General features: G+C 41.8%; 13 non-coding genes across 13 annotated transcripts; 11 read left to right on the plus strand and 2 right to left on the minus strand.

The window, feature by feature from the left end:
- The first annotated feature begins 606 nt into the window (after positions 1–606).
- Positions 607–688, plus strand: trnal-cag (transfer RNA leucine (anticodon CAG)). Its single transcript has one exon. It is a non-coding gene; the product is annotated as a tRNA-Leu (tRNA).
- A 298-nt stretch (positions 689–986) lies between these two features.
- trnai-aau (transfer RNA isoleucine (anticodon AAU)) lies at positions 987–1060 on the plus strand. Its single transcript has one exon. It is a non-coding gene; the product is annotated as a tRNA-Ile (tRNA).
- A 170-nt stretch (positions 1061–1230) lies between these two features.
- trnas-aga (transfer RNA serine (anticodon AGA)) lies at positions 1231–1312 on the minus strand. The gene has a single exon. It is a non-coding gene; the product is annotated as a tRNA-Ser (tRNA).
- A 2150-nt stretch (positions 1313–3462) lies between these two features.
- Positions 3463–3678, plus strand: LOC131703371 (small nucleolar RNA U3). Its single transcript, XR_009309834.1, has one exon. It is a non-coding gene; the product is annotated as a small nucleolar RNA U3 (small nucleolar RNA).
- Positions 3679–4355: 677 nt separating this feature from the next.
- Positions 4356–4437, plus strand: trnal-cag (transfer RNA leucine (anticodon CAG)). Its single transcript has one exon. It is a non-coding gene; the product is annotated as a tRNA-Leu (tRNA).
- Positions 4438–7009: 2572 nt separating this feature from the next.
- LOC131703385 (small nucleolar RNA U3) lies at positions 7010–7225 on the plus strand. The gene has a single exon (XR_009309848.1). It is a non-coding gene; the product is annotated as a small nucleolar RNA U3 (small nucleolar RNA).
- A 677-nt stretch (positions 7226–7902) lies between these two features.
- trnal-cag (transfer RNA leucine (anticodon CAG)) lies at positions 7903–7984 on the plus strand. The gene has a single exon. It is a non-coding gene; the product is annotated as a tRNA-Leu (tRNA).
- A 2573-nt stretch (positions 7985–10557) lies between these two features.
- On the plus strand, positions 10558–10773 carry LOC131703399 (small nucleolar RNA U3). Its single transcript, XR_009309860.1, has one exon. It is a non-coding gene; the product is annotated as a small nucleolar RNA U3 (small nucleolar RNA).
- Positions 10774–11450: 677 nt separating this feature from the next.
- Positions 11451–11532, plus strand: trnal-cag (transfer RNA leucine (anticodon CAG)). The gene has a single exon. It is a non-coding gene; the product is annotated as a tRNA-Leu (tRNA).
- A 298-nt stretch (positions 11533–11830) lies between these two features.
- Positions 11831–11904, plus strand: trnai-aau (transfer RNA isoleucine (anticodon AAU)). The gene has a single exon. It is a non-coding gene; the product is annotated as a tRNA-Ile (tRNA).
- A 170-nt stretch (positions 11905–12074) lies between these two features.
- trnas-aga (transfer RNA serine (anticodon AGA)) lies at positions 12075–12156 on the minus strand. The gene has a single exon. It is a non-coding gene; the product is annotated as a tRNA-Ser (tRNA).
- A 7165-nt stretch (positions 12157–19321) lies between these two features.
- LOC131703386 (small nucleolar RNA U3) lies at positions 19322–19537 on the plus strand. Its single transcript, XR_009309849.1, has one exon. It is a non-coding gene; the product is annotated as a small nucleolar RNA U3 (small nucleolar RNA).
- A 3330-nt stretch (positions 19538–22867) lies between these two features.
- On the plus strand, positions 22868–23083 carry LOC131703400 (small nucleolar RNA U3). The gene has a single exon (XR_009309861.1). It is a non-coding gene; the product is annotated as a small nucleolar RNA U3 (small nucleolar RNA).
- The last annotated feature ends 439 nt before the right edge of the window (positions 23084–23522 follow it).

The following is a 23522-nucleotide window of genomic DNA, read 5'->3' on the forward strand; positions in this document are numbered from 1 at the left end:
CTATCAATCTGACTGAAAACACGGATCACATTAATTGTGATCGGTTTGATACCAATAGGCTTACATGGCAGGTATTGTGTATAGACAATGTCATATACACAGAAATGAACACGGAGTGTGTTTATTAAGGGCTGACTCATTGAAACGTTCGAGAGATCTCGGTGTACTGGACAAATATACTGGATTTTTTCCATGTCGTAATTGTGCCGCCTGTGATAATGCGTTTGAAACTAGAGATAATGTGAGATAATGTCTGTTACTGGCGGATAGTTTACAAATGTACTCAATTATGTTACAACTTTTGTGTCTACGAAACATATCTGTAACATTTATGTAAGTCCTGTGTGGTTTTTTCATGAAGTTAATTTGCTAACAGACTGTTCTGATTTGTTTCTAACCGTGAAGCAATCGCTCTGTTTGCCGTATATTTTCTGTCTGTAAGAGGAGTGTCCTTGTGATCCCATATAGAATGCGACGAAACAGGTCGCCCTCCTTAATATAAACAGAAAAAGAATAAGTTCACGCACACACCAGGTGATTTACTGTAGCGTCAGACATTGGAGGTTCAGCAGTGTACTGCAGTGTTGTGCAAAGTCGTCGGTGTAAGTCAGGATGGCCGAGCGGTCTAAGGCGCTGCGTTCAGGTCGCAGTCTCTCTGGAGGCGTGGGTTCGAATCCCACTTCTGACAAATCTTTTTGTTTATTTATTTCTTAAAACGTCCATCGAATGCTTGGTAATTTGATTTGTTTTTCTTGTTAGTATTCAAATCACAAGGTCGTTAAATGAGAGAAAGTCACCGCAAGCCTGCACCTCACCACATCCTTCACACTGTTAAACTGCCTCATTATGACGAGGCCTCTAATTATGCCTTTCCAATACTTTGAAAGTGTTATTGTTCAGTTTAACATGAGAACATCTTGGTAGAACAATCATAATGTCCGCAGGACTTATTTTCCTCGGGTTCTAGTATCACGTTTTGAGTGTGTGGACGGTTAGCTCAGTTGGTTAGAGCGTGGTGCTAATAACGCCAAGGTCGCGGGTTCGATCCCCGTACGGGCCACGGCTTTTCTTCTTTAAAGAAACCACAGCATTTGTAATGGTGCCAAAATGAACATTCTTTAACAAAAAGAACCGAAGCGATATGAAGTACAACCAGTAATATTTCAGACTTCCTGAGCTTTAAACATGTATTAACAATGAACACATACAATCAATTAAAAACAAAGTTTACGTAGTCGGCAGGATTCGAACCTGCGCGGGGAAACCCCAATGGATTTCTAGTCCATCGCCTTAACCACTCGGCCACGACTACATGCTCGCCCGGTTACTTGTGAAAATATCCAAAAGAAGTAAAAGGCTCCCGCAGTAATGCTGTAGATGGCAGTATAGGATAACTAATGAACCCAAGTCAAATGCCTTTGTTGAAACTCTGTCAGATTTGTACAAGGCAAGCACACGTGGGAAAAGTAAATACAATATTCTTTCTGTTAGCGTTCATAATAATGAATACATCTTTATTTCAAAATACGTAGCTATTTAACTGATCTTTTCAAAACACCCCCATCCACAAAAACAAAGTAGATATTTATTTCAACTGAAAAACTGACTTGCTTCATGGCTGCTGCCAGAGCACTCGAGCACGTTCTGGCTAGCGTGAGTGGACTAAGCAGATAACAAGATCTACAAAATATCACATGCCAATAAAACTTACCATAATTATGTTCATTTTATTATTATTTATTTAGCAGACGCCTTTATCTGTGGCGACTTACAGAGGCTAGGGTGTGTGAACTATGCATCAGCTGTAGAGTCACTTACATTTACATCTCACCTGAAAAACGGAGCACAAGGAGGTTAAGTGACTTGCTCAGGGTCACACAATGAGTCAGTGGCTGAGGTGGGATTTGTACCGGGGGACCTCCTGTCACAAGCCCTTTATCTTTAACCACTGGACCACACAGCCTCCTATAACAAAATCACACCCCAGATGGGACTTGAAACCACAATCCATGTCTTAAAAAGCCAGTGCCTTATCCATTAGGACACAGGGGCTGACGCAAAAAGCACATTTGGTAGTAATAAAGAAAGTGGGAACAATAGTATCATGGTTTAATACGTCATATCCAAGCCATCGTTGGTGTTCAAACACAGCAGAGTGTTACATTGGGAAAGGGCCGTACTTGTCAGTACGTATTTGACATTCATGTGGGAAGATTTAAGATTGTGAAGAAGTTTAAATATGCTGTGTATTTGCGCATTGGGAACCTTACATAATTAGGTTTCTGATTAATGCCACTTCTTACGGACAGTAATCAAGGTGACGATACAAGACCAGAGCCAATAAAGCAGCTATTTTCCTGTGTGCTTGTTCAGAATATGCGTGAATCGTGAAAACGTCTTGCTAATATGTGAACAAAGCCAGCATTCACTTTATTGATCACCATGTGGATTAACCGCTATTGGAACACAGATGATTGTGTTAAAGATGTTAATAGACTTTTAATGTACACGTTTTAGAGCTAAACGTTTGTTGAGACAGTTCAAGCACTGTAGCAGTGTTTAACTATTTCCTGGATGTTTGCCTTTTGGTCTTACTCTGGAAAAAGTAATAATAATAATAAAAAGTAGGCAAAATCATTTTTTGAGAAACCGCTTTTGGGAGAAAAACTAACAGTTTGGAAACACATTTGCAAAGGCATTGGATTCTATTGTGGTGTTTCCGAACTGTTGAACGTTTCTCATTACATGCAGGTTTACTGGCTTGACAAAAAGGCGATTGACGAAAAAATGCTGTCTCGATAGCAACATCGCGTCAAGCTGAAATAGCTCAGTTGGGAGAGCGTTAGACTGTAACGGTCCCTGCTTCGATACCGGGTTTTTGTATACAGCACGACTAGCGTTATTTGTTCTTAATTAATTTTTTGAATTAAAAAAACAGCAAATTTTTTCTTTAGTGTAATTGGAGGAAATAAAAACGTATTATAGTGCCATTTTCTAATGCGATAAAGAAATGCAAAAAGCATCATCTCTGCGTGGGCTTGAAACACCAAAATTTCGATTAACAGCCGATCGTGCTAACCGATTATGGTGTTTTATTAGATAACACCCTGGGAGCTCAACAGAACAGTGTGTATGCATATTGCTAAAATGGAAACCAAATATACACGATTCAAATGGGAATCGTATTCAGATTTTAAGCACAAATTTGATAGACTTCACAGTGCAAAGGAGGAAGGCAGACAATGCAAATGAGGCAACTGGCTCCTAATTTTTAAATCATACGAGAAACTTGAACCCAATTAAGCTTTTAACCGCCTGCAGTTTGGAATGAGTTTGAAATGTTGTTGTAACACCTCACTGGGCAACAGCAATTGCATTATATGAAAGTCCCTGTTAATTTCTCAGCGGCACAGCTGCCGGTGCCACTAAGAGTTGGAGGGAGACGGTCGGCCACTTGCCCATAAAACAATACTTTCAGAGATCATTTCTATAGCGATTTGCTAGCGAAATGCGTTTTTAAAGTGTTTGGACTCGCTATCCACGAGGATGAGTGAGAGTGTTCACTTTTGAGCGTGAAGGAGGCAGTGAGTGTTGTTTTTTGGCCAACTGCTCCCTGTTATTGATGACCCCTCCAGTGTTCCTTAGGGGGCTGGAGGAAGCGGACACGTTCTGAGTGGGTATCTTGCCTAAAGGTACGCAAGACGAACTACAGTTGAAAGCACTGCTGCTTTTTCGACGATTAATTAAAACTATCAATCTGACTGAAAACACGGATCACATTAATTGTGATCGGTTTGATACCAATAGGCTTACATGGCAGGTATTGTGTATAGACAATGTCATATACACAGAAATGAACACGGAGTGTGTTTATTAAGGGCTGACTCATTGAAACGTTCGAGAGATCTCGGTGTACTGGACAAATATACTGGATTTTTTCCATGTCGTAATTGTGCCGCCTGTGATAATGCGTTTGAAACTAGAGATAATGTGAGATAATGTCTGTTACTGGCGGATAGTTTACAAATGTACTCAATTATGTTACAACTTTTGTGTCTACGAAACATATCTGTAACATTTATGTAATGCCTGTGTGGTTTTTTCATGAAGTTAATTTGCTAACAGACTGTTCTGATTTGTTTCTAACCGTGAAGCGATCGCTCTGTTTGCCGTATATTTTCTGTCTGTAAGAGGAGTGTCCTTGTGATCCCATATAGAATGCGACGAAACAGGTCGCCCTCCTTAATATAAACAGAAAAAGAATAAGTTCACGCACACACCAGGTGATTTACTGTAGCGTCAGACATTGGAGGTTCAGCAGTGTACTGCAGTGTTGTGCAAAGTCGTCGGTGTAAGTCAGGATGGCCGAGCGGTCTAAGGCGCTGCGTTCAGGTCGCAGTCTCTCTGGAGGCGTGTGTTCGAATCCCACTTCTGACAAATTTTTTTGTTTATTTATTTCTTAAAACGTCCATCGAATGCTTGGTAATTTGATTTGTTTTTCTTGTTAGTATTCAAATCACAAGGTCGTTAAATGAGAGAAAGTCACCGCAAGCCTGCACCTCACCACATCCTTCACACTGTTAAACTGCCTCATTATGACGAGGCCTCTAATTATGCCTTTCCAATACTTTGAATGTGTTATTGTTCAGTTTAACATGAGAACATCTTGGTAGAACAATCATAATGTCCGCAGGACTTATTTTCCTCGGGTTCTAGTATCAAGTTTTGAGTGTGTGGCCGGTTAGCTCAGTTGGTTAGAGCGTGGTGCTAATAACGAACGAATAATGAAGATTCGAACCTGCGCGGGGAAACCCCAATGGATTTCTAGTCCATCGCCTTAACCACTCGGCCACGACTACATGCTCGCCCGGTTACTTGTGAAAATATCCAAAAGAAGTAAAAGGCTCCCGCAGTAATGCTGTAGATGGCAGTATAGGATAACTAATGAACCCAAGTCAAATGCCTTTGTTGAAACTCTGTCAGATTTGTACAAGGCAAGCACACGTGGGAAAAGTAAATACAATATTCTTTCTGTTAGCGTTCATAATAATGAATACATCTTTATTTCAAAATACGTAGCTATTTAACTGATCTTTTCAAAACACCCCCATCCACAAAAACAAAGTAGATATTTATTTCAACTGAAAAACTGACTTGCTTCATGGCTGCTGCCAGAGCACTCGAGCACGTTCTGGCTAGCGTGAGTGGACTAAGCAGATAACAAGATCTACAAAATATCACATGCCAATAAAACTTACCATAATTATGTTCATTTTATTATTATTTATTTAGCAGACGCCTTTATCTGTGGCGACTTACAGAGGCTAGGGTGTGTGAACTATGCATCAGCTGTAGAGTCACTTACATTTACATCTCACCTGAAAAACGGAGCACAAGGAGGTTAAGTGACTTGCTCAGGGTCACACAATGAGTCAGTGGCTGAGGTGGGATTTGTACCGGGGGACCTCCTGTTACAAGCCCTTTATCTTTAACCACTGGACCACACAGCCTCCTATAACAAAATCACACCCCAGATGGGACTTGAAACCACAATCCATGTCTTAAAAAGCCAGTGCCTTATCCATTAGGACACAGGGGCTGACGCAAAAAGCACATTTGGTAGTAATAAAGAAAGTGGGAACAATAGTATCATGGTTTAATACGTCATATCCAAGCCATCGTTGGTGTTCAAACACAGCAGAGTGTTACATTGGGAAAGGGCCGTACTTGTCAGTACGTATTTGACATTCATGTGGGAAGATTTAAGATTGTGAAGAAGTTTAAATATGCTGTGTATTTGCGCATTGGGAACCTTACATAATTAGGTTTCTGATTAATGCCACTTCTTACGGACAGTAATCAAGGTGACGATACAAGACCAGAGCCAATAAAGCAGCTATTTTCCTGTGTGCTTGTTCAGAATATGCGTGAATCGTGAAAACGTCTTGCTAATATGTGAACAAAGCCAGCATTCACTTTATTGATCACCATGTGGATTAACCGCTATTGGAACACAGATGATTGTGTTAAAGATGTTAATAGACTTTTAATGTACACGTTTTAGAGCTAAACGTTTGTTGAGACAGTTCAAGCACTGTAGCAGTGTTTAACTATTTCCTGGATGTTTGCCTTTTGGTCTTACTCTGGAAAAAGTAATAATAATAATAAAAAGTAGGCAAAATCATTTTTTGAGAAACCGCTTTTGGGAGAAAAACTAAGAGTTTGGAAACACATTTGCAAAGGCATTGGATTCTATTGTGGTGTTTCCGAACTGTTGAACGTTTCTCATTACATGCAGGTTTACTGGCTTGACAAAAAGGCGATTGACGAAAAAATGCTGTCTCGATAGCAACATCGCGTCAAGCTGAAATAGCTCAGTTGGGAGAGCGTTAGACTGTAACGGTCCCTGCTTCGATACCGGGTTTTTGTATACAGCACGACTAGCGTTATTTGTTCTTAATTAATTTTTTGAATTAAAAAAACAGCACATTTTTTCTTTAGTGTAATTGGAGGAAATAAAAACGTATTATAGTGCCATTTTCTAATGCGATAAAGAAATGCAAAAAGCATCATCTCTGCGTGGGCTTGAAACACCAAAATTTCGATTAACAGCCGATCGTGCTAACCGATTATGGTGTTTTATTAGATAACACCCTGGGAGCTCAACAGAACAGTGTGTATGCATATTGCTAAAATGGAAACCAAATATACACGATTCAAATGGGAATCGTATTCAGATTTTAAGCACAAATTTGATAGACTTCACAGTGCAAAGGAGGAAGGCAGACAATGCAAATGAGGCAACTGGCTCCTAATTTTTAAATCATACGAGAAACTTGAACCCAATTAAGCTTTTAACCGCCTGCAGTTTGGAATGAGTTTGAAATGTTGTTGTAACACCTCACTGGGCAACAGCAATTGCATTATATGAAAGTCCCTGTTAATTTCTCAGCGGCACAGCTGCCGGTGCCACTAAGAGTTGGAGGGAGACGGTCGGCCACTTGCCCATAAAACAATACTTTCAGAGATCATTTCTATAGCGATTTGCTAGCGAAATGCGTTTTTAAAGTGTTTGGACTCGCTATCCACGAGGAAGAGTGAGAGTGTTCACTTTTGAGCGTGAAGGAGGCAGTGAGTGTTGTTTTTTGGCCAACTGCTCCCTGTTATTGATGACCCCTCCAGTGTTCCTTAGGGGGCTGGAGGAAGCGGACACGTTCTGAGTGGGTATCTTGCCTAAAGGTACGCAAGACGAACTACAGTTGAAAGCACTGCTGCTTTTTCGACGATTAATTAAAACTATCAATCTGACTGAAAACACGGATCACATTAATTGTGATCGGTTTGATACCAATAGGCTTACATGGCAGGTATTGTGTATAGACAATGTCATATACACAGAAATGAACACGGAGTGTGTTTATTAAGGGCTGACTCATTGAAACGTTCGAGAGATCTCGGTGTACTGGACAAATATACTGGATTTTTTCCATGTCGTAATTGTGCCGCCTGTGATAATGCGTTTGAAACTAGAGATAATGTGAGATAATGTCTGTTACTGGCGGATAGTTTACAAATGTACTCAATTATGTTACAACTTTTGTGTCTACGAAACATATCTGTAACATTTATGTAATGCCTGTGTGGTTTTTTCATGAAGTTAATTTGCTAACAGACTGTTCTGATTTGTTTCTAACCGTGAAGCGATCGCTCTGTTTGCCGTATATTTTCTGTCTGTAAGAGGAGTGTCCTTGTGATCCCATATAGAATGCGACGAAACAGGTCGCCCTCCTTAATATAAACAGAAAAAGAATAAGTTCACGCACACACCAGGTGATTTACTGTAGCGTCAGACATTGGAGGTTCAGCAGTGTACTGCAGTGTTGTGCAAAGTCGTCGGTGTAAGTCAGGATGGCCGAGCGGTCTAAGGCGCTGCGTTCAGGTCGCAGTCTCTCTGGAGGCGTGTGTTCGAATCCCACTTCTGACAAATTTTTTTGTTTATTTATTTCTTAAAACGTCCATCGAATGCTTGGTAATTTGATTTGTTTTTCTTGTTAGTATTCAAATCACAAGGTCGTTAAATGAGAGAAAGTCACAGCAAGCCTGCACCTCACCACATCCTTCACACTGTTAAACTGCCTCATTATGACGAGGCCTCTAATTATGCCTTTCCAATACTTTGAATGTGTTATTGTTCAGTTTAACATGAGAACATCTTGGTAGAACAATCATAATGTCCGCAGGACTTATTTTCCTCGGGTTCTAGTATCAAGTTTTGAGTGTGTGGCCGGTTAGCTCAGTTGGTTAGAGCGTGGTGCTAATAACGAACGAATAATGAAGATTCGAACCTGCGCGGGGAAACCCCAATGGATTTCTAGTCCATCGCCTTAACCACTCGGCCACGACTACATGCTCGCCCGGTTACTTGTGAAAATATCCAAAAGAAGTAAAAGGCTCCCGCAGTAATGCTGTAGATGGCAGTATAGGATAACTAATGAACCCAAGTCAAATGCCTTTGTTGAAACTCTGTCAGATTTGTACAAGGCAAGCACACGTGGGAAAAGTAAATACAATATTCTTTCTGTTAGCGTTCATAATAATGAATACATCTTTATTTCAAAATACGTAGCTATTTAACTGATCTTTTCAAAACACCCCCATCCACAAAAACAAAGTAGATATTTATTTCAACTGAAAAACTGACTTGCTTCATGGCTGCTGCCAGAGCACTCGAGCACGTTCTGGCTAGCGTGAGTGGACTAAGCAGATAACAAGATCTACAAAATATCACATGCCAATAAAACTTACCATAATTATGTTCATTTTATTATTATTTATTTAGCAGACGCCTTTATCTGTGGCGACTTACAGAGGCTAGGGTGTGTGAACTATGCATCAGCTGTAGAGTCACTTACATTTACATCTCACCTGAAAAACGGAGCACAAGGAGGTTAAGTGACTTGCTCAGGGTCACACAATGAGTCAGTGGCTGAGGTGGGATTTGTACCGGGGGACCTCCTGTTACAAGCCCTTTATCTTTAACCACTGGACCACACAGCCTCCTATAACAAAATCACACCCCAGATGGGACTTGAAACCACAATCCATGTCTTAAAAAGCCAGTGCCTTATCCATTAGGACACAGGGGCTGACGCAAAAAGCACATTTGGTAGTAATAAAGAAAGTGGGAACAATAGTATCATGGTTTAATACGTCATATCCAAGCCATCGTTGGTGTTCAAACACAGCAGAGTGTTACATTGGGAAAGGGCCGTACTTGTCAGTACGTATTTGACATTCATGTGGGAAGATTTAAGATTGTGAAGAAGTTTAAATATGCTGTGTATTTGCGCATTGGGAACCTTACATAATTAGGTTTCTGATTAATGCCACTTCTTACGGACAGTAATCAAGGTGACGATACAAGACCAGAGCCAATAAAGCAGTTATTTTCCTGTGTGCTTGTTCAGAATATGCGTGAATCGTGAAAACGTCTTGCTAATATGTGAACAAAGCCAGCATTCACTTTATTGATCACCATGTGGATTAACCGCTATTGGAACACAGATGATTGTGTTAAAGATGTTAATAGACTTTTAATGTACACGTTTTAGAGCTAAACGTTTGTTGAGACAGTTCAAGCACTGTAGCAGTGTTTAACTATTTCCTGGATGTTTGCCTTTTGGTCTTACTCTGGAAAAAGTAATAATAATAATAAAAAGTAGGCAAAATCATTTTTTGAGAAACCGCTTTTGGGAGAAAAACTAACAGTTTGGAAACACATTTGCAAAGGCATTGGATTCTATTGTGGTGTTTCCGAACTGTTGAACGTTTCTCATTACATGCAGGTTTACTGGCTTGACAAAAAGGCGATTGACGAAAAGAATGCTGTCTCGATAGCAACATCGCGTCAAGCTGAAATAGCTCAGTTGGGAGAGCGTTAGACTGTAACGGTCCCTGCTTCGATACCGGGTTTTTGTATACAGCACGACTAGGGTTATTTGTTCTTAATTAATTTTTTGAATTAAAAAAACAGCAAATTTTTTCTTTAGTGTAATTGGAGGAAATAAAAACGTATTATAGTGCCATTTTCTAATGCGATAAAGAAATGCAAAAAGCATCATCTCTGCGTGGGCTTGAAACACCAAAATTACGATTAACAGCCGAACGTGCTAACCGATTATGGTGTTTTATTAGATAACACCCTGGGAGCTCGACAGAGCAGTGTGTATGCATACAGCTAAAATGGAAACCAAATATACACGATTCAACTGGGAATCGTAGTCAGATTTTAAGCACAAATTTGATAGACTTCACAGTGCAAAGGAGGAAGGCAGATAATGCAAATGAGGCAACTGGCTCCTACATTTTAAATCATACGAGAAACTTGAACCCAATTTAGCTTTTAACCGCCTGCAGTCTGGAATGAGTTTGAAATGTTGTTGTAACACCTCACTGGGCAACAGCAATTGCATTATATGAAAGCTCCTGTTAATTTGTCAGCGGCACAGCTACCGGTGCCACTCAGAGTTGGAGGGAGACGGTCGGCCACTTGCCCATAAAACAATACTTTCAGGGATCATTTCTATAGCGATTTGCTAGCAAAATGCGTTTTTAAAGTGTTTGGACTAGCTATCCACGAGGAAGAGTGAGAGTGTTCACTTTTGAGCGTGAAGGAGGCAGTGAGTGTTGTTTTTTGGCCAAATGCTCCATGTTATTGATGACCCCTCCAGTGTTCCTTAGGGGGCTGGAGGAAGCGGACACGTTCTGAGTGGGTATCTTGCCTAAAGGTACGCAAGACGAACTACAGTTGAAAGCACTGCTGCTTTTTTGACGATTGATTAAAACTATCAATCTGACTGAAAACACGGATCACATTAATTGTGATCGGTTTGATACCAATAGGCTTACATGGCAGGTATTGTGTATAGACAATGTCATATACACAGAAATGAACACGGAGTGTGTTTATTAAGGGCTGACTCATTGAAACGTTCGAGAGATCTCGGTGTACTGGACAAATATACTGGATTTTTTCCATGTCGTAATTGTGCCGCCTGTGATAATGCGTTTGAAACTAGAGATAATGTGAGATAATGTCTGTTACTGGCGGATAGTTTACAAATGTACTCAATTATGTTACAACTTTTGTGTCTACGAAACATATCTGTAACATTTATGTAAGTCCTGTGTGGTTTTTTCATGAAGTTAATTTGCTAACAGACTGTTCTGATTTGTTTCTAACCGTGAAGCAATCGCTCTGTTTGCCGTATATTTTCTGTCTGTAAGAGGAGTGTCCTTGTGATCCCATATAGAATGCGACGAAACAGGTCGCCCTCCTTAATATAAACAGAAAAAGAATAAGTTCACGCACACACCAGGTGATTTACTGTAGCGTCAGACATTGGAGGTTCAGCAGTGTACTGCAGTGTTGTGCAAAGTCATCGGTGTAAGTCAGGATGGCCGAGCGGTCTAAGGCGCTGCGTTCAGGTCGCAGTCTCTCTGGAGGAGTGGGTTCGAATCCCACTTCTGACAAATCTTTTTGTTTATTTATTTCTTAAAACGTCCATCGAATGCTTGGTAATTTGATTTGTTTTTCTTGTTAGTATTCAAATCACAAGGTCGTTAAATGAGAGAAAGTCACCGCAAGCCTGCACCTCACCACATCCTTCACACTGTTAAACTGCCTCATTATGACGAGGCCTCTAATTATGCCTTTCCAATACTTTGAAAGTGTTATTGTTCAGTTTAACATGAGAACATCTTGGTAGAACAATCATAATGTCCGCAGGACTTATTTTCCTCGGGTTCTAGTATCAAGTTTTGAGTGTGTGGCCGGTTAGCTCAGTTGGTTAGAGCGTGGTGCTAATAACGCCAAGGTCGCGGGTTCGATCCCCGTACGGGCCACGGCTTTTCTTCTTTAAAGAAACCACAGCATTTGTAATGGTGCCAAAATGAACATTCTTTAACAAAAAGAACCGAAGCGATATGAAGTACAACCAGTAATATTTCAGACTTCCTGAGCTTTAAACATGTATTAACAATGAACACATACAATCAATTAAAAACAAAGTTTACGTAGTCGGCAGGATTCGAACCTGCGCGGGGAAACCCCAATGGATTTCTAGTCCATCGCCTTAACCACTCGGCCACGACTACATGCTCGCCCGGTTACTTGTGAAAATATCCAAAAGAAGTAAAAGGCTCCCGCAGTAATGCTGTAGATGGCAGTATAGGATAACTAATGAACCCAAGTCAAATGCCTTTGTTGAAACTCTGTCAGATTTGTACAAGGCAAGCACACGTGGGAAAAGTAAATACAATATTCTTTCTGTTAGCGTTCATAATAATGAATACATCTTTATTTCAAAATACGTAGCTATTTAACTGATCTTTTCAAAACACCCCCATCCACAAAAACAAAGTAGATATTTATTTCAACTGAAAAACTGACTTGCTTCATGGCTGCTGCCAGAGCACTCGAGCACGTTCTGGCTAGCGTGAGTGGACTAAGCAGATAACAAGATCTACAAAATATCACATGCCAATAAAACTTACCATAATTATGTTCATTTTATTATTATTTATTTAGCAGACGCCTTTATCTGTGGCGACTTACAGAGGCTAGGGTGTGTGAACTATGCATCAGCTGTAGAGTCACTTACATTTACATCTCACCTGAAAAACGGAGCACAAGGAGGTTAAGTGACTTGCTCAGGGTCACACAATGAGTCAGTGGCTGAGGTGGGATTTGTACCGGGGGACCTCCTGTTACAAGCCCTTTATCTTTAACCACTGGACCACACAGCCTCCTATAACAAAATCACACCCCAGATGGGACTTGAAACCACAATCCATGTCTTAAAAAGCCAGTGCCTTATCCATTAGGACACAGGGGCTGACGCAAAAAGCACATTTGGTAGTAATAAAGAAAGTGGGAACAATAGTATCATGGTTTAATACGTCATATCCAAGCCATCGTTGGTGTTCAAACACAGCAGAGTGTTACATTGGGAAAGGGCCGTACTTGTCAGTACGTATTTGACATTCATGTGGGAAGATTTAAGATTGTGAAGAAGTTTAAATATGCTGTGTATTTGCGCATTGGGAACCTTACATAATTAGGTTTCTGATTAATGCCACTTCTTACGGACAGTAATCAAGGTGACGATACAAGACCAGAGCCAATAAAGCAGCTATTTTCCTGTGTGCTTGTTCAGAATATGCGTGAATCGTGAAAACGTCTTGCTAATATGTGAACAAAGCCAGCATTCACTTTATTGATCACCATGTGGATTAACCGCTATTGGAACACAGATGATTGTGTTAAAGATGTTAATAGACTTTTAATGTACACGTTTTAGAGCTAAACGTTTGTTGAGACAGTTCAAGCACTGTAGCAGTGTTTAACTATTTCCTGGATGTTTGCCTTTTGGTCTTACTCTGGAAAAAGTAATAATAATAATAAAAAGTAGGCAAAATCATTTTTTGAGAAACCGCTTTTGGGAGAAAAACTAACAGTTTGGAAACACATTTGCAAAGGCATTGGATTCTATTGTGGTGTTTCCGAACTGTTGAACGTTTCTAATTACATGCAGGTTTACTGGCTTGACAAAAAGGCGATTGACGAAAAGAATGCTGTCTCGATAGCAACATCGCGTCAAGCTGAAATAGCTCAGTTGGGAGAGCGTTAGACTGTAACGGTCCCTGCTTCGATACCGGGTTTTTGTATACAGCACGACTAGGGTTATTTGTTCTTAATTAATTTTTTGAATTAAAAAAACAGCACATTTTTTCTTTAGTGTAATTGGAGGAAATAAAAACGTATTATAGTGCCATTTTCTAATGCGATAATGATTTCCATTACACGAGAGTAGATGTTAAAACTTCATGCTGATTTGAACTCGGCTCTCGCCAAGATAAGCACCAACTAAGACGTAGCTTTACAGTAAACTAATGTGATCCATATGTGTCTCCATCCATTTACGTTTCCTTCCATATGATGATGTAGATATCCTTCTGTCTGGTGTTAATGGCTGAAGTGTAATGCTGGCTCCAGGGATCAGCTTATTTTGCCTCCCTGGCGCATCAGCACACACAACGGCTGCGATGCTGGCTCCGGGGATCAACCAAAGTGCGGCCTCCCCAGCGCATCAGCATGACAACCGTCTGGATTGAGCTAAGTAGGGTACATCTCTGGGGTTTTCAAGTGGGCACCTTCCATCCTCAGTGTTTCGTCGACTAGCCCACGACACCTCAAGAGGGCTCGACGGTGATTCTGGCGTCCCAGCATCACCCCCCTCCGTCCCCCACTCAACTCAGCCCAGCTTACTTACCTGTCCCCAGCCAGAATCTTTCCGTCTCAACCACAGCCAGTTGCTGCTCCTTTCTGCTGCTTCAGATAAGTTCTTCACTGTGCGACGCAACTCTTGGCCACTGAATCCGACGTCTCTGAGAAACCGGGTTGTAGAGTGTGCCACAAATCCTCGACAACCCACTTCCACTGGGTAAACCCGAACTCTCCATCCTCGCTGTTCCGCTTCAGTGGCTAGTTGAGCATACCGCAGTTTCTTCCTCTCATATGCCTCATCTACAGCATCCTCCCATGGCACTGTTAACTCTACCAGGTGAACAAGGCGTGCTGATCCAGACCACAAGACAATATCTGGTCGAAGGTTAGTGGTGGCAATCTCAGGTGGAAAAATAAGCCGTTGACCAACATCTGCTAGCATTTTCCAGTCTCTAGCAGCTTCCAGTTGTCCTGGGCGAGAATTGGTTTTAACACCTTTTCTTGGTGGTTGCTCTCCTGGGCGGAGGAATGTTGTCTTTTGTGTGTAATGTTTTGATGGAACAGGTGACAACTTATTGGTCATGTTACGCTTGTCTTCCAATGCTAAGGCCAAACATCGCAGCACCTGGTCATGGCGCCAAGTAAACCGTCCTTGGCTAAGAGCCACCTTACATCCTGTCAAAATGTGCCTTAATGTTGCAGGTGATGAACACAAAGGACATGAGGGATCCTCTCCTACCCAGAGGTTTAGGTTCTGTGGTGATGGGAGAACATCATATGTTGACCTGATGAGGAAACTGATCCTGCTCTGTTCCATTGACCATAGGTCTTTCCAGCCAATCTTGCGTTGTTCCACACTCTCCCATCTCATCCATTCTCCCTGCTTGGCCTGGGAAATGGCCTTTATACACCTCATCCTCTCCTCCTGCTTTTGCACCTCGTTGACTACCAGCTTCCTCCTTTGAGCTGGGGCCGCCTTGTGCCATGTAGGAGGAGTTGAACTGAAACCAAGACCCCCTCTTCCATGCTGAACTTGCCCCATGATATCACCAATTCGAAGGGCAGCCTTTGCATCTTCCACAGCTTTCTTTGCTGCCCACTTTCTTCCAGTTTTCAACACAGGTGCTGCCTCCCTTACGCATTTATCACGTGACTCTACTAAAGTCATTTCCAGTCTGACCTTGGCGCACTTAAACTCCTCGGTTAGAGCAGAGACTGGTAGCTGCAGTATTCCTTTACCATAAAGTCCCACTCTGCTGAGGCAGCGTGGAACTCCCAACCATTTCCTGATGTATGAACTGATTAAAGCTTCCAGCTTCTCTACTGTTGTCAAAGAAACCTCGTACACAGTCAGTGGCCACAGCAACCTCGGCAGTAGACCAAACTGAAAGCACCAGAGTTTTAGTTTACCTGGTAGAGCGCAGCTGTCTATGCTCTTCAACCCTTCCACTGCTTGTTGTCTAACTTCTCCCACACGAACTGTGTCCTTTAGATCCCCGTCGTACCATCTCCCAAGACTCTTCACTGGCTTCTCAGACACTGTTGGTATTGCCTCACCATTAATGAAGAATGTTTTATCTACTACTTTGCCTTTAATTATAGAGATGCTCCTTGATTTAGTGGGCTTGAATTGCATTCGTGCCCATTCAATGTTATTGGTTAATTTGCCCAATAATCGATTAGTGCAGGCTACTGTTGTAGTCATGGTTGTCATGTCATCCATGTATGCTCGAATTGGTGGTAGTCGCATTCCAGAAGCCAAGCGCTCTCCTCCTACTACCCATTTTGATGCCCTAATGATTACTTCCATTGCCATGGTAAAAGCCAGTGGAGAAATGGTGCATCCTGCCATTATTCCAACCTCTAGGCATTGCCATGTAGTGCTGAATTCTGAAGTTGAAAAACTGAATTGCAAATCTCCAAAATAGGCTTTCACTAAATTTGTTATTGTCATCGGTACACTGAAAAAATCAAATGCTGCCCAAAGTAGTTCATGTGGCACTGAACCATATGCATTAGCCAAATCCAGGAATGTCACATGGAGCTCCTTCCTCTCCTTTTTAGCTGATTGAATTTGTTGCCAGATCACATTGATGTGTTCTAAGCAACCTGGGAAACCTGGAATGCCCGCTTTTTGTATTGAAGTGTCAATGAAGCAGTTCTTTAATAGGTAAGCTGACAATCTCTGAGCAATAATGCTGAAGAAAATCTTGCCTTCTACGTTTAATAGGGAAATGGGACGAAACTGACTGATGCTTGTAGAATCTCTTTCTTTAGGTATAAAGACTCCACCTGCTCGGCGCCATGCTCTTGGTACAACCTGTTTTTCCCATGCCACTTTCATCAATTTCCACAGAATTCGTAGAACTCCTGAAGCACTCTTGTACACTCTGTACGGAACTCCATTAGGCCCTGGAGATGATGAAGCCCTTGCTTTTTTCACAGCTTGCTCTATTTCTTTCCACTTAGGTGCACAGTCCTCCATTTGGTATTCTGGTGGATTGATAGGTGGGATGTCTGACGGAATTGACATAGGCTCCTGCCTTTTTGAATCTGTATGTGTTTCCTCCAAATATCTCTCCAGCTCAACCTTAGATGCTTTTAGTGTGCCATTCTTCTCACTGGTGAATAACTTCTTTACAAATTTGAATGGGTCTTTATAAAAGTTAGCTCTCGCACGCTCCTTCTTTTTGTAGCGTTTCCGTAGGCGCTCAGCTCTGCGCAATGTTGCAAGCTTATCTTTTATGACCCTTTGTAAGAGATTGAGTCCCTCCTTCTGACTTTGTTCTGCTCTTCTCCATTGGTTCCTCAGCTGTCTCCTTTCTCTAACTAAGCGTTCAATCTCTTGCTGCCGTCTAGACTTTCCAGGAATAGTTTGTACTTTTTCCTTCCTTTTTTCAACTCCAAACCTCTCACTTCCATATGCGTAGATGATGTCCCCAAATTTATCCAGCTTCTTTTCAACTGTTCCACTTAATCTTTCCAATGCAACGCAGAGATCTGTGTTTACTGTGTCCCATGCAGTTTTCTCACAAGCTCTTGGCCATTTAACTCCAGGCTTGTGCCCGTTGAGGTTCTTTTCTCTCTTATGCTGGTTTGTCTGACCGGGTTCACAAGGATCATTAGGTTCATCACTAACTGAGTCCATGCAAGTCCTCCTCACATCTATGACAGGGGTGCTGATATCCTGCGAACTGTGGTTTGCTTCCTGTCGCTGGATTTCATTCGACTGACTTGACTGACTTCGTAAGAAGTACTGATCAATGCGAGGCCCTTGTCCCTTCTCCCTCAAGCATTTCATTCTCCCTTGATGAATCTTCAAACCCCTGACCGTTGTCGCCTTGCTCCAGCCGCAGACACAAACCTGGAGTTCCATGTCTTTGTTAACTGCAGATCTTGAACTAGTCTTTTGTGAAGTACTCTCCATACTCATATCCGTTTCCGTTCCTAAGTCGTTAACCGTGTTGTCCAACGTTGAGTCATCTTCCGCCCCCGCTCTCGCAGACTCTAGGGGTATTTTTCTCTTTAATTTCTTAGAAGCCTTGGGCGGGTGTCTCCAGCATCCTGTAAACACAGAGCTGGATACTGCCGACAAGGGTAGCTAACCCTTACCAGCCCCAATGGGGTCTCTTTCCTCCTGTCAGCTGTCTCTCCAGGCTGTCACAAGGTCTTTCCCTTGTTGCCAGCTGCACTATTCACAGCAGTCACTGGACGTATCCAGATCTTCATGATTTCCATTACACGAGAGTAGATGTTAAAACTTCATGCTGATTTGAACTCGGCTCTCGCCAAGATAAGCACCAACTAAGACGTAGCTTTACAGTAAACTAATGTGATCCATATGTGTCTCCATCCATTTACGTTTCCTTCCATATGATGATGTAGATATCCTTCTGTCTGGTGTTAATGGCTGAAGTGTAATGCTGGCTCCAGGGATCAGCTTATTTTGCCTCCCTGGCGCATCAGCACACACAACGGCTGCGATGCTGGCTCCGGGGATCAACCAAAGTGCGGCCTCCCCAGCGCATCAGCATGACAACCGTCTGGATTGAGCTAAGTAGGGTACATCTCTGGGGTTTTCAAGTGGGCACCTTCCATCCTCAGTGTTTCGTCGACTAGCCCACGACACCTCAAGAGGGCTCGACGGTGATTCTGGCGTCCCAGCATCACCCCCCTCCGTCCCCCACTCAACTCAGCCCAGCTTACTTACCTGTCCCCAGCCAGAATCTTTCCGTCTCAACCACAGCCAGTTGCTGTTCCTTTCTGCTGCTTCAGATAAGTTCTTCACTGTGCGACGCAACTCTTGGCCACTGAATCCGACGTCTCTGAGAAACCGGGTTGTAGAGTGTGCCACAAATCCTCGACAACCCACTTCCACTGGGTAAACCCGAACTCTCCATCCTCGCTGTTCCGCTTCAGTGGCTAGTTGAGCATACCGCAGTTTCTTCCTCTCATATGCCTCATCTACAGCATCCTCCCATGGCACTGTTAACTCTACCAGGTGAACAAGGCGTGCTGATCCAGACCACAAGACAATATCTGGTCGAAGGTTAGTGGTGGCAAACTCAGAAAATGCAAAGAAATGCAAAAAGCATCATCTCTGCGTGGGCTTGAAACACCAAAATTTCGATTAACAGCCGATCGTGCTAACCGATTATGGTGTTTTATTAGATAACACCCTGGGAGCTCAACAGAACAGTGTGTATGCATATTGCTAAAATGGAAACCAAATATACACGATTCAAATGGGAATCGTATTCAGATTTTAAGCACAAATTTGATAGACTTCACAGTGCAAAGGAGGAAGGCAGACAATGCAAATGAGGCAACTGGCTCCTAATTTTTAAATCATACGAGAAACTTGAACCCAATTAAGCTTTTAACCGCCTGCAGTTTGGAATGAGTTTGAAATGTTGTTGTAACACCTCACTGGGCAACAGCAATTGCATTATATGAAAGTCCCTGTTAATTTCTCAGCGGCACAGCTGCCGGTGCCACTAAGAGTTGGAGGGAGACGGTCGGCCACTTGCCCATAAAACAATACTTTCAGAGATCATTTCTATAGCGATTTGCTAGCGAAATGCGTTTTTAAAGTGTTTGGACTCGCTATCCACGAGGAAGAGTGAGAGTGTTCACTTTTGAGCGTGAAGGAGGCAGTGAGTGTTGTTTTTTGGCCAACTGCTCCCTGTTATTGATGACCCCTCCAGTGTTCCTTAGGGGGCTGGAGGAAGCGGACACGTTCTGAGTGGGTATCTTGCCTAAAGGTACGCAAGACGAACTACAGTTGAAAGCACTGCTGCTTTTTTGACGATTGATTAAAACTATCAATCTGACTGAAAACACGGATCACATTAATTGTGATCGGTTTGATACCAATAGGCTTACATGGCAGGTATTGTGTATAGACAATGTCATATACACAGAAATGAACACGGAGTGTGTTTATTAAGGGCTGACTCATTGAAACGTTCGAGAGATCTCGGTGTACTGGACAAATATACTGGATTTTTTCCATGTCGTAATTGTGCCGCCTGTGATAATGCGTTTGAAACTAGAGATAATGTGAGATAATGTCTGTTACTGGCGGATAGTTTACAAATGTACTCAATTATGTTACAACTTTTGTGTCTACGAAACATATCTGTAACATTTATGTAATGCCTGTGTGGTTTTTTCATGAAGTTAATTTGCTAACAGACTGTTCTGATTTGTTTCTAACCGTGAAGCGATCGCTCTGTTTGCCGTATATTTTCTGTCTGTAAGAGGAGTGTCCTTGTGATCCCATATAGAATGCGACGAAACAGGTCGCCCTCCTTAATATAAACAGAAAAAGAATAAGTTCACGCACACACCAGGTGATTTACTGTAGCGTCAGACATTGGAGGTTCAGCAGTGTACTGCAGTGTTTTGCAAAGTCGTCGGTGTAAGTCAGGATGGCCGAGCGGTCTAAGGCGCTGCCTTCAGGTCGCAGTCTCTCTGGAGGCGTGGGTTCGAATCACACTTCTGACAAATCTTTTTGTTTATTTATTTCTTAAAACGTCCATCGAATGCTTGGTAATTTGATTTGTTTTTCTTGTTAGTATTCAAATCACAAGGTCGTTAAATGAGAGAAAGTCACCGCAAGCCTGCACCTCACCACATCCTTCACACTGTTAAACTGCCTCATTATGACGAGGCCTCTAATTATGCCTTTCCAATACTTTGAATGTGTTATTGTTCAGTTTAACATGAGAACATCTTGGTAGAACAATCATAATGTCCGCAGGACTTATTTTCCTCGGGTTCTAGTATCAAGTTTTGAGTGTGTGGCCGGTTAGCTCAGTTGGTTAGAGCGTGGTGCTAATAACGAACGAATAATGAAGATTCGAACCTGCGCGGGGAAACCCCAATGGATTTCTAGTCCATCGCCTTAACCACTCGGCCACGACTACATGCTCGCCCGGTTAGTTGTGAAAATATCCAAAAGAAGTAAAAGGCTCCCGCAGTAATGCTGTAGATGGCAGTATAGGATAACTAATGAACCCAAGTCAAATGCCTTTGTTGAAACTGTCAGATTTGTACAAGGCAAGCACACGTGGGAAAAGTAAATACAATATTCTTTCTGTTAGCGTTCATAATAATGAATACATCTTTATTTCAAAATACGTAGCTATTTAACTGATCTTTTCAAAACACCCCCATCCACAAAAACAAAGTAGATATTTATTTCAACTGAAAAACTGACTTGCTTCATGGCTGCTGCCAGAGCACTCGAGCACGTTCTGGCTAGCGTGAGTGGACTAAGCAGATAACAAGATCTACAAAATATCACATGCCAATAAAACTTACCATAATTATGTTCATTTTATTATTATTTATTTAGCAGACGCCTTTATCTGTGGCGACTTACAGAGGCTAGGGTGTGTGAACTATGCATCAGCTGTAGAGTCACTTACATTTACATCTCACCTGAAAAACGGAGCACAAGGAGGTTAAGTGACTTGCTCAGGGTCACACAATGAGTCAGTGGCTGAGGTGGGATTTGTACCGGGGGACCTCCTGTTACAAGCCCTTTATCTTTAACCACTGGACCACACAGCCTCCTATAACAAAATCACACCCCAGATGGGACTTGAAACCACAATCCATGTCTTAAAAAGCCAGTGCCTTATCCATTAGGACACAGGGGCTGACGCAAAAAGCACATTTGGTAGTAATAAAGAAAGTGGGAACAATAGTATCATGGTTTAATACGTCATATCCAAGCCATCGTTGGTGTTCAAACACAGCAGAGTGTTACATTGGGAAAGGGCCGTACTTGTCAGTACGTATTTGACATTCATGTGGGAAGATTTAAGATTGTGAAGAAGTTTAAATATGCTGTGTATTTGCGCATTGGGAACCTTACATAATTAGGTTTCTGATTAATGCCACTTCTTACGGACAGTAATCAAGGTGACGATACAAGACCAGAGCCAATAAAGCAGTTATTTTCCTGTGTGCTTGTTCAGAATATGCGTGAATCGTGAAAACGTCTTGCTAATATGTGAACAAAGCCAGCATTCACTTTATTGATCACCATGTGGATTAACCGCTATTGGAACACAGATGATTGTGTTAAAGATGTTAATAGACTTTTAATGTACACGTTTTAGAGCTAAACGTTTGTTGAGACAGTTCAAGCACTGTAGCAGTGTTTAACTATTTCCTGGATGTTTGCCTTTTGGTCTTACTCTGGAAAAAGTAATAATAATAATAAAAAGTAGGCAAAATCATTTTTTGAGAAACCGCTTTTGGGAGAAAAACTAACAGTTTGGAAACACATTTGCAAAGGCATTGGATTCTATTGTGGTGTTTCCGAACTGTTGAACGTTTCTCATTACATGCAGGTTTACTGGCTTGACAAAAAGGCGATTGACGAAAAGAATGCTGTCTCGATAGCAACATCGCGTCAAGCTGAAATAGCTCAGTTGGGAGAGCGTTAGACTGTAACGGTCCCTGCTTCGATACCGGGTTTTTGTATACAGCACGACTAGGGTTATTTGTTCTTAATTAATTTTTTGAATTAAAAAAACAGCACATTTTTTCTTTAGTGTAATTGGAGGAAATAAAAACGTATTATAGTGCCATTTTCTAATGCGATAAAGAAATGCAAAAAGCATCATCTCTGCGTGGGCTTGAAACACCAAAATTACGATTAACAGCCGAACGTGCTAACCGATTATGGTGTTTTATTAGATAACACCCTGGGAGCTCGACAGAGCAGTGTGTATGCATACAGCTAAAATGGAAACCAAATATACACGATTCAACTGGGAATCGTAGTCAGATTTTAAGCACAAATTTGATAGACTTCACAGTGCAAAGGAGGAAGGCAGATAATGCAAATGAGGCAACTGGCTCCTACATTTTAAATCATACGATAAACTTGAACCCAATTTAGCTTTTAACCGCCTGCAGTCTGGAATGAGTTTGAAATGTTGTTGTAACACCTCACTGGGCAACAGCAATTGCATTATATGAAAGCTCCTGTTAATTTGTCAGCGGCACAGCTACCGGTGCCACTCAGAGTTGGAGGGAGACGGTCGGCCACTTGCCCATAAAACAATACTTTCAGGGATCATTTCTATAGCGATTTGCTAGCAAAATGCGTTTTTAAAGTGTTTGGACTAGCTATCCACGAGGAAGAGTGAGAGTGTTCACTTTTGAGCGTGAAGGAGGCAGTGAGTGTTGTTTTTTGGCCAAATGCTCCATGTTATTGATGACCCCTCCAGTGTTCCTTAGGGGGCTGGAGGAAGCGGACACGTTCTGAGTGGGTATCTTGCCTAAAGGTACGCAAGACGAACTACAGTTGAAAGCACTGCTGCTTTTTTGACGATTGATTAAAACTATCAATCTGACTGAAAACACGGATCACATTAATTGTGATCGGTTTGATACCAATAGGCTTACATGGCAGGTATTGTGTATAGACAATGTCATATACACAGAAATGAACACGGAGTGTGTTTATTAAGGGCTGACTCATTGAAACGTTCGAGAGATCTCGGTGTACTGGACAAATATACTGGATTTTTTCCATGTCGTAATTGTGCCGCCTGTGATAATGCGTTTGAAACTAGAGATAATGTGAGATAATGTCTGTTACTGGCGGATAGTTTACAAATGTACTCAATTATGTTACAACTTTTGTGTCTACGAAACATATCTGTAACATTTATGTAAGTCCTGTGTGGTTTTTTCATGAAGTTAATTT

This window comes from Acipenser ruthenus, chromosome 32 (genome assembly GCF_902713425.1).
Source record: "Acipenser ruthenus chromosome 32, fAciRut3.2 maternal haplotype, whole genome shotgun sequence".
In the NCBI taxonomy this organism is placed as follows: Eukaryota; Metazoa; Chordata; class Actinopteri; order Acipenseriformes; family Acipenseridae; genus Acipenser; species Acipenser ruthenus.